The sequence below is a fragment of the Onychomys torridus genome, chromosome 4, assembly GCF_903995425.1.
Source record: "Onychomys torridus chromosome 4, mOncTor1.1, whole genome shotgun sequence".
Taxonomy (NCBI): domain Eukaryota; kingdom Metazoa; phylum Chordata; class Mammalia; order Rodentia; family Cricetidae; genus Onychomys; species Onychomys torridus.
In genome coordinates this window covers 44,489,779-44,502,972 of record NC_050446.1, presented here as the reverse complement: position 1 = coordinate 44,502,972, position 13,194 = coordinate 44,489,779, and the positions used below count along the sequence as shown (strand labels likewise).

At 36.8% G+C, this 13,194-nt stretch overlaps 1 protein-coding gene across 4 annotated transcripts in view; it reads right to left on the bottom strand.

Moving 5' to 3' along the window:
• B3galt1 (beta-1,3-galactosyltransferase 1) overlaps nucleotides 1-13,194 on the bottom strand; it is a 584,757-nt gene that overhangs the window by 445,663 nt on the left and 125,900 nt on the right. The window lies entirely within an intron of this gene.

Below are 13,194 nucleotides of genomic sequence, written 5' to 3'. Positions count from 1 at the left end.
GCCTCACATCCATGCACAATTAAACAAAACTCATTAAATGTAAATTTAATATAATTCAATATAATTTTTTTTTAAAAAAAGATGTGTACCTAGAGGGGGTGTGCTGAGGAGAATATGGGGGAGTTATAAAGAAAATATGATCATATTGCTTTCTTTCCTCCACTTCCTCTCCCTTCATTTTGAGATAGGATTTCTTTGTGTAGCTCTAGCTGTCCTGGAACTTGCTCTTTAGACAAAGCTAACCTTGAACTCAGAGATCCATCTGCCTCTACCTCCTGGGTGCTGGTATTAAAGAAATGGGCTCTATGCATGCTGTTGTTTGCTAGCATTCTAAGGCAATACATTTTATAATTGCAAAAATAAGTGACAAGTAGAGCCAATGCATACATTTTAAATTACAGTATTTCCATGAAAATTCTCTAAGAATAACCCTTTGTGTCAACAATTAAATTGTAGAAAAATATTATGAGAGAGGACATCTATAAACTTATGTGTGCTTTAGAAACAAAGCATGTAAAAATCCATGTTTTTAGGATTGTATTTAGAATAAACTAAAATTAATACAGAAATAAGAACTCTCGTTGGCTTTTGAAATATTTTATGGAAGTGTGTGGTGTTAGGTATGGTAATGATGTGTACTTACATTTTCTGACAGTTCCTGGGTTTAAAAGACATAGATTGACTGAGCAGCACAATAAAGCCAATCCTGTTGGTGGAGGTGTGGGTGAGTCAACCCTGATATTGTTAGCACGGGAGAGCTATCTCCATTAGTCATCTGTGATGTGGCAGCATGGGAGACATTCCCTCACTCCCACACCCAGATCTCAGGAGTGTGACCCCGACTCTATACCTGGGCAACACAGTAGAGCAGGCCCTGAAGGTGTAGGTGTGGGAGATATGACCTTGAGGACATGAAAGCAGGAGAATTGGCATTAAGGTGAAATCAAAGAGGCAATGAAGGAGAGCTCACCCTGGTGTTGAGGACAAGGAAGACCTGGCAGTCTTACCAACCCTGCAACTACTCAGTGCCAGAATGAGGGTTGTGTGTGGGCCCATCCCAACATCCACCCCATCTGTGATCTACTTGAACATGTGAGTGAAGGGACTGGTCCTGTAGACCCAAAGCTGCAGGATTTCCACAACATAGGGCAAGAGCAGGATAACCAAGAGGAGTTCCAGTGAGAGCTCAGCATTGATAGTGCAGCAGAAATCAGAGGCCTCGAACCAGACCAATGACTCTTTGCAATGAAAACTTGCAAATAAAGATACATGGATAAAGGGGTTTACTGCATAACTCACTATGTCACACTACAGCTTCCATGATGAGATATATTTCCTTTCCTTTTCCTTTTTCCTCTTGAATTTTATATTTTTGGGGGAGGTGGCTGCAAGAGCAGAGGGTGGTACATAGGGACAGAAAATGAATGGGATAGAGATTCATGATATGAAATACACAAGGACAAACACAAAGAAAGTTTTTAGTAAAGACATATATTGAGGTGTTTAAAATCAATAGGCAGCAGTGTCATGGACTTACTGGTTTAGAGATGTAGAAGTCTATGGAGATACAAGAGAAAATAGATTGCAATAGCTGATATTGAGTTTGGGGAGGAGTTGATTTTGATTTATATGCTTGAGTGCCCCTATTTTCATATAAGTCTGAAATTGTTCATAATGGAACAAAATGGGGAAAAAAGGCTAGCTATTTATTTTTCAACAAATGTGTAAGGGACAACTAAAAATACTGTTTCCTTGGCAAGAAAACCTGTTATTTATTCACTATTTCCTGCCAGAATGCTTGTTGGATTCCTTTTGCTTAAATTTCAGTATCTTCACTGTGGCCATGTCTTGGTCTTTGGAAATTAATGTTATAAATCTTGCTATGTGACAAATTACATTTTTAGCTTTGAAATATGTTCTCCTATTGCATGCTTAAGAATCATTTGGTTTAATTTGCTCTGATTTATTCAGGCACTCTATGTTGTTCTACACAAAACATATTTTTGTCCCTCAGTTAACATTTATTATTGTCTGCATCCTAAGATCTAAAATGCTTGTATTTTTGTCCTATAGCCTCTGTTTTTAATTACTTCTGAAATAATTAAACATTCTTTCCCAGCTTCTAATCTTTAGTTGCCCATGTTATTAAAATCTTCAATCTTTTGTTTGTCTTTCAGCCACCTCCATTTTAATAACATCTCCATCTTTCAAGTCATTCCCTTTATATTCTGGCTTTCTTCCTTTATAAGAAGAACAAAGGAAATATAGATTGAAATTCCTTGCCAAACAAATCAAATAGCTTTCCTCAATATGCTATTTTCTTAATATGATGGCTTATGCCCATCAATCAAATCTCTTGGTCAATACAGAATAAGCTTCCTAGATAGATCAACAGTTATTGGTGTCTTAGTTTAATCTATATTGAAAGCCCCTAAATTTAGCCAACTCACTGCAGTCTTCATTGCTATATCTGTTCCATTTTTGCTACCATGAATTTGCAGCTCCAGAGCACCCACAATGTACAGGGCCTGTTGGCCCATGTGACCTTGTCTAGTGTTTGTGTCAGCTGTCCTGGAATTATTTTTCTCCATTATTTTGTATACTTCCTATGAGACAACTCTTCTCCTGGCCATGTACTTTAGAGTAAAAGAGCCGGGTGGTGGTGGTGCACGCCTTTCATCCCAGCACTAGGGAGGCAGAGCCAGGTGGATCTCTGTGAGTTCGAGGCCAGCCTGGCCTACCAAGTGAGTCCTAGGACAGGCGCAAAGCTACACAGAGAAACCCTCAAAAATTTAAAAAAAAAAAAAAAAGAGTAAAAGATTAGTTGTGTAGTCATTGACATTGATTCATGTAGAAAGCATTTTAAGCAATTTATGGCATTTTGGCTTGAGCTAGTATTGTATTATAGAGTTCCCCTTATTTTTTTTTTTAACTTGTAGGTATTTTTCTTACCACAAAGAAGCACAGTCTCCATCTGCAAATAACATCTCAAGATATCTTCTTTTTTCCAAAAGACTAATTATATTTCAGGTGATATTTTTATTGATCAGAAGGGTAGCATGCTTTGACAATCCTTTCTCAATATGTATCTAATGACCTGACAGTGCTTTGAACCAATTTTTCCTGTACACATTCCTAACAGAGTAAACAAAATTATATAAATGATACAAGTTTATTTTGTCAAAGCAAGAGCAGTCCTGACAGACAAGCGAATGAGATATCCAATTATTGTAGGAATATGACTTGAGAACTAATATTTGAAAGGCAAATGTCTTTAAATTGTGGGAGGTTTTCTTCAAGGACTCAAAGGCATGGGATAATCTAGTTGGTAAACTTAACTAATTATACACTGATGCACCTTTTGCAAGTTAGTCCTGAAGAATTAATAAAGAAGTGATATTACATTAAAATTTAAATAAAAATTTCATATGTGTATTATTGAAAAAATTCTCTGATGGTGACTGGTAAATTGGTTTGAAATTTGACCAGGCTTAAATTATTAGAACCATGTTCCATGGAAAAGAATTTCAGAGTCTTTGTTTACCTCAATATTATTTTCTGAGAAAAATATTCACTCCTGATCATTTAGTCTCTCACTTCTCTCTCTGTAAAGGTAATGTCATTATTCAATCCAGACTCATTTTTCATTGCACTGCAGATAATTAATTATGCTGTCCACTCAACTGACTACTGATGTATGTGTATTCACTCTAGGTGGTAGCATAAAGGATGTTATAGCTTTGTGCCCAAGAAATCTCTGTTGTCAAGATATCATCAAAATTGAAATAGCAAGAAAGGATACAGAAGACTGCTAAAGGAAAACCAGGTCCTTTATTTCTCCTACTATCCTTAGTTTCATCAATGTCATTGACTGTTAATAAAGTGCACTTATGTGTTTTGTTCTCTGCATTATGGATTGGGGTACACCCTCACTTTGCTTTTTGAAAACAACAACAATGAGCACAAAGAGTCACATATTCACTCTTAAACTGGCTCCACTCAGAATCTATTTCTAGCTTTTCCATGACATCATCTCTTTAGTATCCATGCCAGTAGAAACTTCTAGTTGCTTATGTCCATAGCTTTGTGTCATCACTGTTTCATCTTTAACACTGATACAAGTTTGTATTCTTAACCTTAAAAATATAAGTAAGGGCTGGAGAAATGTCTCCACTGTAAAGAACACTTGCTCATCTTTCAGAGGACATGGGTTCAGTTCCCAGGACCCACATTGTGACTCAAGTTTTTCTGTTGCACCACATCCAGGGAACACAACATCTTTTCTAAACTCTGTGGGCTCCTGTGTGCACATGATCACACACAAACACTCAAGTGCATACACACAGACATAAAAGAAAATTAATTAATTTAAAAACTAAATAAAATATATGTAGCTGTTGAATATTTCTCACTGTTTCCCCTGCTACCATCAGGACAAAAACTACTGTTAGACTCAACCAGATAAGTGTAAAAGCCTCTTGACTCCTCTTCATTCTCCTATTGTCCTTTACAGAGAGACAACACTAAATAGAGAGATCAGATGATCCCATTAAAATATAAGTCAGATTAAATTATACTTTACAGATTCTCCAGTGGCTCCTATATTACTCAAGCAGCTACAAGTGGAAGGCAAGGTCCATCAAAGCCTGGCAAATCTTCTCCTCTTTAACTTTGCTGCCTGTCACCCTTCTTATTGTCATGCTTCAGCCTCCTTCCCTCCCTCCTTCCCTCCCTCCCTCCCTCCCTCCCTCCTTCCCTCCCTCCCTCCCTCCTTCCCTCCCTCCCTCTCTCTGCATAATGTCTGGCTTAGGGACTCTATTTATTCCTCTCTGCTGCAGGTGGAACAGCCCTCTGGATTTAGTCAAGCTCTCTTTTGGCAGTGATTTCACTTCTGTTTGCTGACTGCATTTTTTTCAGTGTCTAGAACAATGTACTACATAAAGAAACATTTAACAAATACAAAGAAGGAGAAGAAGGGAAACATTGGAAACTAATATAAACTGGCACTTCATTTTGGGTGGACATTGCTCTTTCTATAAATAATTCTATCTCATATCCCTATGAGATTGTGATTTTACTCTCTGTAAGAAGAAACTGAGGCTCATCACAGGGAAAATTTCATCAGATGTGACACAGAGAAAAATGCCCAGCTGGATACACCTTTATCCCCTCAACTACACACTGTGCCTTCATTGGACAATCATAAAACAGCTGGTGTGTTTAGTTTTATTAAGTAAATGTTTATTTTTTCACTATTTGGAATTATTTACTTTCTATGCAGACTCATGGAACAAAGTTTTCTCATTTCAATCTACATTTCTCTTGTTCATTATATAATTCCAATATTATTAAATATCAAAACAGTTGCATTTCTTTCTGTGTTCTTCACTAGCAAGTTCATTAGAATTGTTCTCCCCTGCCCCCAGTTACGTTGTCCCATACATTGTTGAGTTCCACATAAATTTTGGATTTATTCTACTTTCTGATTTCCTTTCCTTTTGTATTTAGGTTGTATAGTGTTTGCATAATGTCCTGAAACTTGCCTCTAGAGTAGGATAGCAATGTAGGTCAACAGACATATTAATTAAATACAAATAATTGTATTCTGGTAGCTAATTATTTTGTACTGTTATGAAATCACCTTTTCAAATTTCTTCTTCAGGATCATACTCTCATTGTCCTGTTAAGGAACAGCTGACACAAACCAACAGTACCAAACAGGCGAGCCACACCTTGGGGGTACGTAACACAGAGCAAGAATGCTGTCTGAGATTTTTCCTACTCCACATAAATACGTGTGGGATGATGATGACTGACAGCAAATCTTTCACATCCTGCAGGCTATCCAGGGAAGAAAACAAAGGAAGCACTTTCTTTCATGAACACTCACAGAGGAACGTTTTGATTTTTTTTCAAAACCTATTTTTTTCTGACATCCTCTAACAGCCATGTAAGATCTCATGAAGCGTGATGACATTGCTTCTAGTGCCACACTCTTCTACACCTTGGGTCAGTTCTTCATGTTTCTTTACTTGCTATCCACATCTTTGTGTGGCTTGTGAACATTTAATGGCATTCTTTTTTTCTCTCTCAACCCTTAGGTTCCCTCTTCTCCATTCTAGCAGGGATCAGACTATTTCTGGTAACTTCTGAGACAGCATGGAGTAAGACAGAGAAGAGAAACAGCCTGCACATATTTCTTTTGTGCTTTAGTGACCCATGAGTTTAAATGAATGGAATTTTTTTTGTGGAAGGAGGAAAAAGAATGAAGGAATATATTTGTGGGCAAAGGTCATAATGGGATGAGAGAAAGAAGAGAATGGCCAAGACGAACCTAATATTAGGAATGAACTCCACCTCTGGAGGGACTGAGGAGCAGCTGAATCCTGAACAGGCTCTGTGCCATGTCTAAGCAAGTTGGATCACTCTAACCATTCAGAAAATCCAAGATACCCCAAATCAACCCAAGAGCAACAGACAGCTGTCAATCTGGTAATGAAGACAGGGACAGTGATGCTTCCCTTTAGCCTTTATTTTATGGTGGTTTAAAATAATGGCTACTAGGAAGGTGGACAACAATTCAGGAATAATGTTCCAGGAATGATTGGGGTGGACTTTTGGCAGCCTCGAAATGTCCAGGGTCAGAAACAGAACTGAATCATAGAAAATAATTTCGTTTAAAGTATAATTTTTGACAAGCCTGAATTTGTAGACTAATACTCATGTTCCCTACCTATAAAAATAACTCTAGATTATTTCTGGCCCTAGACACAAAACAAATTAATCAATCAATAAACACTAAACTAAGAGGAAAGCATACAAATAAGATGAGTGGGGGATTGAGATTTAGAGTTAGATACTACCTTGAAGGTATAATTTCTCAACACTTTTTAGATAATCTTGTTATTTGAATATCCCGAGGGCAGAATTAAAAAGAACCCTATCAAATTTCTGCTTCTACAAGACTCCTACATATTAACACAGTTGTGAGGAACAATTAATAACTTGACATAAAATACCTCTTAAGCCTAAATAGTTGTCACTATTATGATAATATAATTTTAGTTTCATACAATGAATTTTGAAACAGGATTCTAAGGCATCATTTACCCCTATTTGTTTCTGTTTGTTTGTTTGTTTGTTTTGCAGACAGGCATAACATATGGGAAAGGAATGACAATGATCACAACCGGGTTCTTAGCTAATTTCCATCCTCTATTAACTTCCCATGCTTATTTAAACATTAGTCCCTTGTATGGGTAGATTAACTATTCTTGCAAATGATTGTAGCTTTCTCTAGTGCTTTCCCCAATTTCCTTCTTGTGATGCTGGGGGCCTACATGAATATCTGGACCACTTTTGTTAAGCAGAGGATTAAATTCCCAGGAAAGAGATAAAATAAAATTAGCTTTTCATACAGTTATTTCCTAACTGTTTCTGAAGGACAATATATCTTTGCTACCATTGCTCTCCCTAGGGTTTTAGGACAGGAAGATATCAGTGGTGTGGCAGCATCCTCTTGTTCATGTGCACAGCTAATTTCCTGTGAAACTTGAGATCTGTTGCCTACTGTGCTATTTCTAAAGTATGCTGCATTGATAAGCAGTTTCCAGAAACTGCTAAAAATAATACCATTTCAGAGTTAATTTAATCATTTTAAGATTAAATATTCATTTACTAACTGGCTAACAAAAATTATTAGATGATTACATCTAAACAACCAAAAAGTGTAGTGTAGGCTTAAACTCTCACAATTATTTATAAATGCTTGAGAAACTATTGCAGTAGAAGATGATGTTTTCATAGCTTCAATTATGTGTGCCTTTTATAAATACTAACAATTACTATCAACACAAGTGAAAATTCACACTAATAAAGAAGAAACTAAATTGTTCAAGTTAGAATGCCTCCATAAAATGTCTGGTTAAAATTCTGAGTAGCTCAGTTTCTAAGAAATTTCAGTTTATGAAGTTTCTCAACCCACGATGTTTTCATGTCAATTAAACCTAACATGGGTTTCACTTGACTCCAGTTTCAGAATCCAGTGACTCTTTAAGGAAGGAATTTCCTTGGTTGCTTTTTATTAGTGTGATAAAAAACATGACCTAAACCAATTTGGGAAGGAAAAGGTTTCATCTGGCTTATACATCCAGGACATGAGCCATCAGTTAAGGAAGTCAAGACAGAAACTCAAGCAAGAACCAGATGGTAGGAACTAAAGCAAAGGATATGGAGTTCTGCTGGGTTGATGCTCATGGTTTGTTCTCTATGACTTGCTAAGCCTGTTTTCTTATATAACCTAGGACTGCCTGTGAGCAGAGCCTTCCCACATCAATCACTAATCAAGAAGGGGCCTCATAGATAGTCTTGCAGGCCAATCTGAGGATGGCAATTGCTCTATTTATGGTTCCTTCTTCCAAGATATGTTTAGTTTTATGTCAAGTTGACAAAAAAAAATAAATGAAATACTAACCATAATAAAGAGATATGGAAAGATCTAATTACAGTTCAACCATCTCAACGTAATGATGGTGGTTTGCGAACATTAACATTAACACCTTTCAATTTTCAGCAAAGTCTTTATCTAAGCCCTTTCAGTAATACAAAATTCAGATATACTTTGTGCCCAACATAATTCACCTAGTAATCAGTAAAGCTATGAAGCCACAACCTTGTCTAAGTAAGCCTCCTGAAACAAGACTTTGGAGGGAAAAGCCTTGGAAAAATAATACATATTATAAGGTTAATAGACAGTCATCTGGCCAAAAAGAGTAGTCATCTGGAGTCATATGTGAAGAAATGGTGGCATTTCTCTAATAACTGTATTGACAATGGAAAAATTTAGGACAAACATGCCACCAAAGTACTGTCTGACAAACTGGTCATTTGTGGCTTTTATTACACAGGTTTACTTAATTCTATCCAGTTCTTTTTTTAAATGAAGTTTAGAAAATGGCATAAAGTGTTGGACTGTATATATTGCTGACAGTAGTATTTTCTGATTTTGACATCACAAATGATCCTTAATATTTACAAATAGTTATTTTTAACAAAGTTATTAAAGATCTGCTACTCTGGAGGCAAGAACGTCTTACCATTAGTTGCATTGAACAATTTCATTTGTTTTACCTTCCTACTGTGTGAAAAATATTTACATAAAACCTTCACTGAACAAGTTTAATAAAAGTTATGGAGTGGTCACCAGCAGTCAAACATTGGACATCAGTAGTACACAGGTGGACTTTACATCATGGATGTCCATCTCCAATCACAATGTTCTTTTTCTTCTTTTATGTACCTCTGTAGACTTGTCTAATTTCCCAAAGAAAGAAATTGTGTACTTCTTTGTAATTTATCAAAGTACCATAGTTTAATTTTTAACTTTGAGCAAGTGAACTCATTTTTTTAAAATTTTCAGTTTTGCTCAAAAGTATTGAAAATATGAGCCATAATTGTCCCTTATAATTATTGCACTATGGCATCACAATTGTTTATATATTCCACTATTCTGAATTCAGCTTAGAGATATCTGAAATAATGTGTAATGAATGAAGGAAAATGTGGGAATGAAAGTATTTAGGACTTGCATATTTTAGATATGATTAGATTGAAACTACATCATTTTCAGTCTTACAAATTTATAGGCTTACATCCTTATGCACTTTGAACATGGCCTTTCCACCAACTGTACATTTGGCAGGTTAATTAGGCTAATATTTTCATTTACTAATTCATGTATCCATCACTAATATGTTAAATTGCCTGTCAGTGGTATTGTACTAGTCACCAGGATATAAGTTGAACACAGCAGAGACTGAAGAATGAGAAACATGAGTCCCCTAGGGTTTAGATAGTCATAAACTATGAAGAGTCTTTCTTACAGAAGAGTGTCCATGTAGCAGCATATAATTGATGCATCTTTCTGGTGATGATGAGAGATCATGTTCAAAAGCAGGTCACATAATTCTTCCTTTCTATTGGCTTTAAATGTATAACACCTATACATAATATTTGCTAGAGTAAGAGGAAAAATTAATTAGGTTGTTGTTTTGTAGGTTGTAGGTTATAGGTATTTAAGTTGATAAAGTGATGATTGAGTTAAGTAAAGGTGTCTCAAATCAGGAAGGAGTGGTGCATTATGCTTGATGTCAGAATAATGTTTAATCAGTTTAGTTTTTAAACAGGAATTCTGATTTCATTTAAATTCAATGAGTACTCTTTCTGAATGCCTGTGCTTTTGCACACATATCTACTGTGCTCATAATTACAAAATTAGTGCATGTAAATCATGTTCAAAGGCCCTGAATCATTATAGCTACAGTACTCACTCACAAATATACATTTGTGTCCATAAGGCAAAATAAAAAGAAAATAAGAAAGAACCTGAGAAAATCTGGAACTGAATACCAAGTGAAAGGCTATGCAGTATAGCAATTCTCTTATTCCCATACTAATTTGCCAGAGGAGTTAATTCAGATAACCCAAGTCTAGCAGTGGTCTGCACAGCATGTAACGGGAGAATTACATATCATCTGGAGAGGTATGAAAAAGTGTTTTTTCTTTCAAGCATAGCACCACAGTGTTCTTAATCCATTAAACCTCGTATTATTTGAGATGAATGCTTCTTTTAAATAGATGTTTTCTCCCTTTGGTGGCATGTGTGTGTTTTTTTAAAAATATTCCACAATGCAAAATATCTTGCTTCTTTTTTTGCACCTTGTTCCTGCATTACTTCTTCAGAAACCATGAGGAAAACATGAGTCACCCACAAAATAACAACCCCCAAAAAGTTGTATTCAAAAATGAAAGTGTTAAGCAGCAACTGGCAGAGAAATGCTCAAAGTTCACACTGGGTGGATTGTGTTGAACACAAGAAACAAATGGCAGGATTCTGTCTGTAGTGGATAAAGGTTGCAGGCTTTGCCAAGCACGCATCAGTCAGAGAGGGTGCCAGCACGGTTTCTAGTCACAAAACAAATTATTTTCAGCTAGATATTAGGTAATGGGGGTAGATTTATAGTAGCAGGAGAAGCTGATAAAAGTACTGACAAGATGTAGCTTGTAGAGGTAAACAAATTAACCAGAAGGAGCAGCTGGGAGAGAAGTGCAGGCATATGTATGTGCATTCAGTTAAAATGCAATGTTGACTTCAAAATGATGGGAAGAGCATTCTCTTTTTCCTCCTGTGTTCACCTCCAGGCAGAGAATTTAAACCTGATACTTTCCAATTTCATTGTCTGTCTGCTGCTAGAAATAAGATATAGTATATGTAAGGCTTCTGTTATTGCTGTAACTTTATAATCCCTCACAACAACCCTTTGGCTACGAGTGGATGGCTGTTACAGTGTCAGCTACAGAAAAGTGAGGGGGAATAATAGTGCTAGTGCCCTAGGTCATACAGACATGTCTCTATCTAAATATGGTACACCTACTACTTTTGCCTCACCATTTTTGAAACCTACACACACACACACACACACACACACACACACACACACACACACACACACAGGCAAGCATACATATGCACATTACTACAGAGAACACTGCTGAGAGATTCAAGTTGGAGAAAAACTCTTCCTTGGAATTATGTAATTTTAACTATGTCTTCCTTCTGGCATCAGCAGGTGGCATCTCAGTGATCAGTGAAGCCCCAGCATCTGTGCATGCCAGTGTGTTATGCGGTTGCCAATCTACTGATCTAGAATTACATTATTGTCACCATCATTTATAGGTGCTATAAAAACTAGGTCTTCTAGCATCTTCCCTCATTTGTAGCAAAGAATTATCCTTTAATCCCTTCTATTGTACTCTTAGGGAAACTTTCTGCCCTGAAATTTCCTTCTCATCATCTCTTCGGTTCTTTTAAGGACTCTTTCACTTATAACACCTGTGTTCCTCAGACAGACAGGACCCAGATGCCAAAGCCAACAGCTTAACATTCTAGGTATGTAATGTATTATAGCTCAATGATTACAGAGGCCCCAAATCTACTTCAGGAAGATGACATCTGGACATTTCAGGGCAATAGCTTCCTATGTACTTATACTACATGGAGACTTCAGGGTTTGATGTGAGACTTAACACCTGTTGTAATGGCTACCATCTCATCTTATCTGCATAGAATTCCTGGGGCCAGGTATTTAAGGAATTTATTCGGTATGAACTGAATATATTATATATGTCAGGCACTCTCTTGGCACAGGGAGATAAGAACTTAGAGAGACTTCCCCATGATATGGAGGGGGGCAGGCTATTACTCCACATAAAGGTTTCCATGGCTGATGTAAAAATGCAAAATGGGAGATTGGCCTCTCATGAGCACTCAAAGAGATGTATCCATTAGTCAAGTTGTTCATGCCCTGCTTCTGGTTTCTTGTCCCCTTCATCACTCTCTTTTGTTGACTACCAATCCTTCAACAAATAATTGCAACAAACCTTGAACAGATAAATTGTCTGCTAACTTGAATTGGAAACATTTCCTGTGTGTCATGATATTTCATATGCACTTGGTGAACCCTGTATTTATAAAGAATTTTAAAACACTAATTATCAGGGGAAGTGGGAATTTAATGCATGTGTCTGGTTGGCTAGATGGTTCATAGTAGATTGAGGGCAGAAAGTTTTGTTTTTTTTTTTTTTTTCTCACAAAGGCCTCTGTAAGGAATGTTTACAATGTATTTCCTCTTCTTTGATTTTCTTAAGCTCACTTCCTGACATTTCACAGATTAGACAAATTTAATATAATAAGAGATCCTGTTGTTATTTTCTCTCTTCTACCAGCTGAGGCTCAACCTAGGGTCAGTGCATCGCCTACACAGTAGGCTTTGTCAACTTCTTTTTTAGTTTTAGTCCTGTTCTCCCCTACCCTCTTCCCTCCCTCAGGATGTTGACCTTCAATGCTCCAGACGGGATGAGAAAAAAAAAGTCATCGTGAAGAAATCAGTCAAACTTCACCTGACTAAAAACCTAATATTTGTGTCCTACAGATTTTGTTTCTGAGGAACTTTCAGACTCCTGGTGCTGGGTGTCTCCCAGATGCGAATCTCTAACACAGTGATGTCTTTTCTAGCTGACAGGTCGATCTCTCCCTGTTCCTGTTTTGCAGTGGTTCATCCTGTATGGTTTTCTCAGTAAGATTACTTCATCCCCAAAGATGATTCACATTATGACTTATAACTGGCATCCACTTCA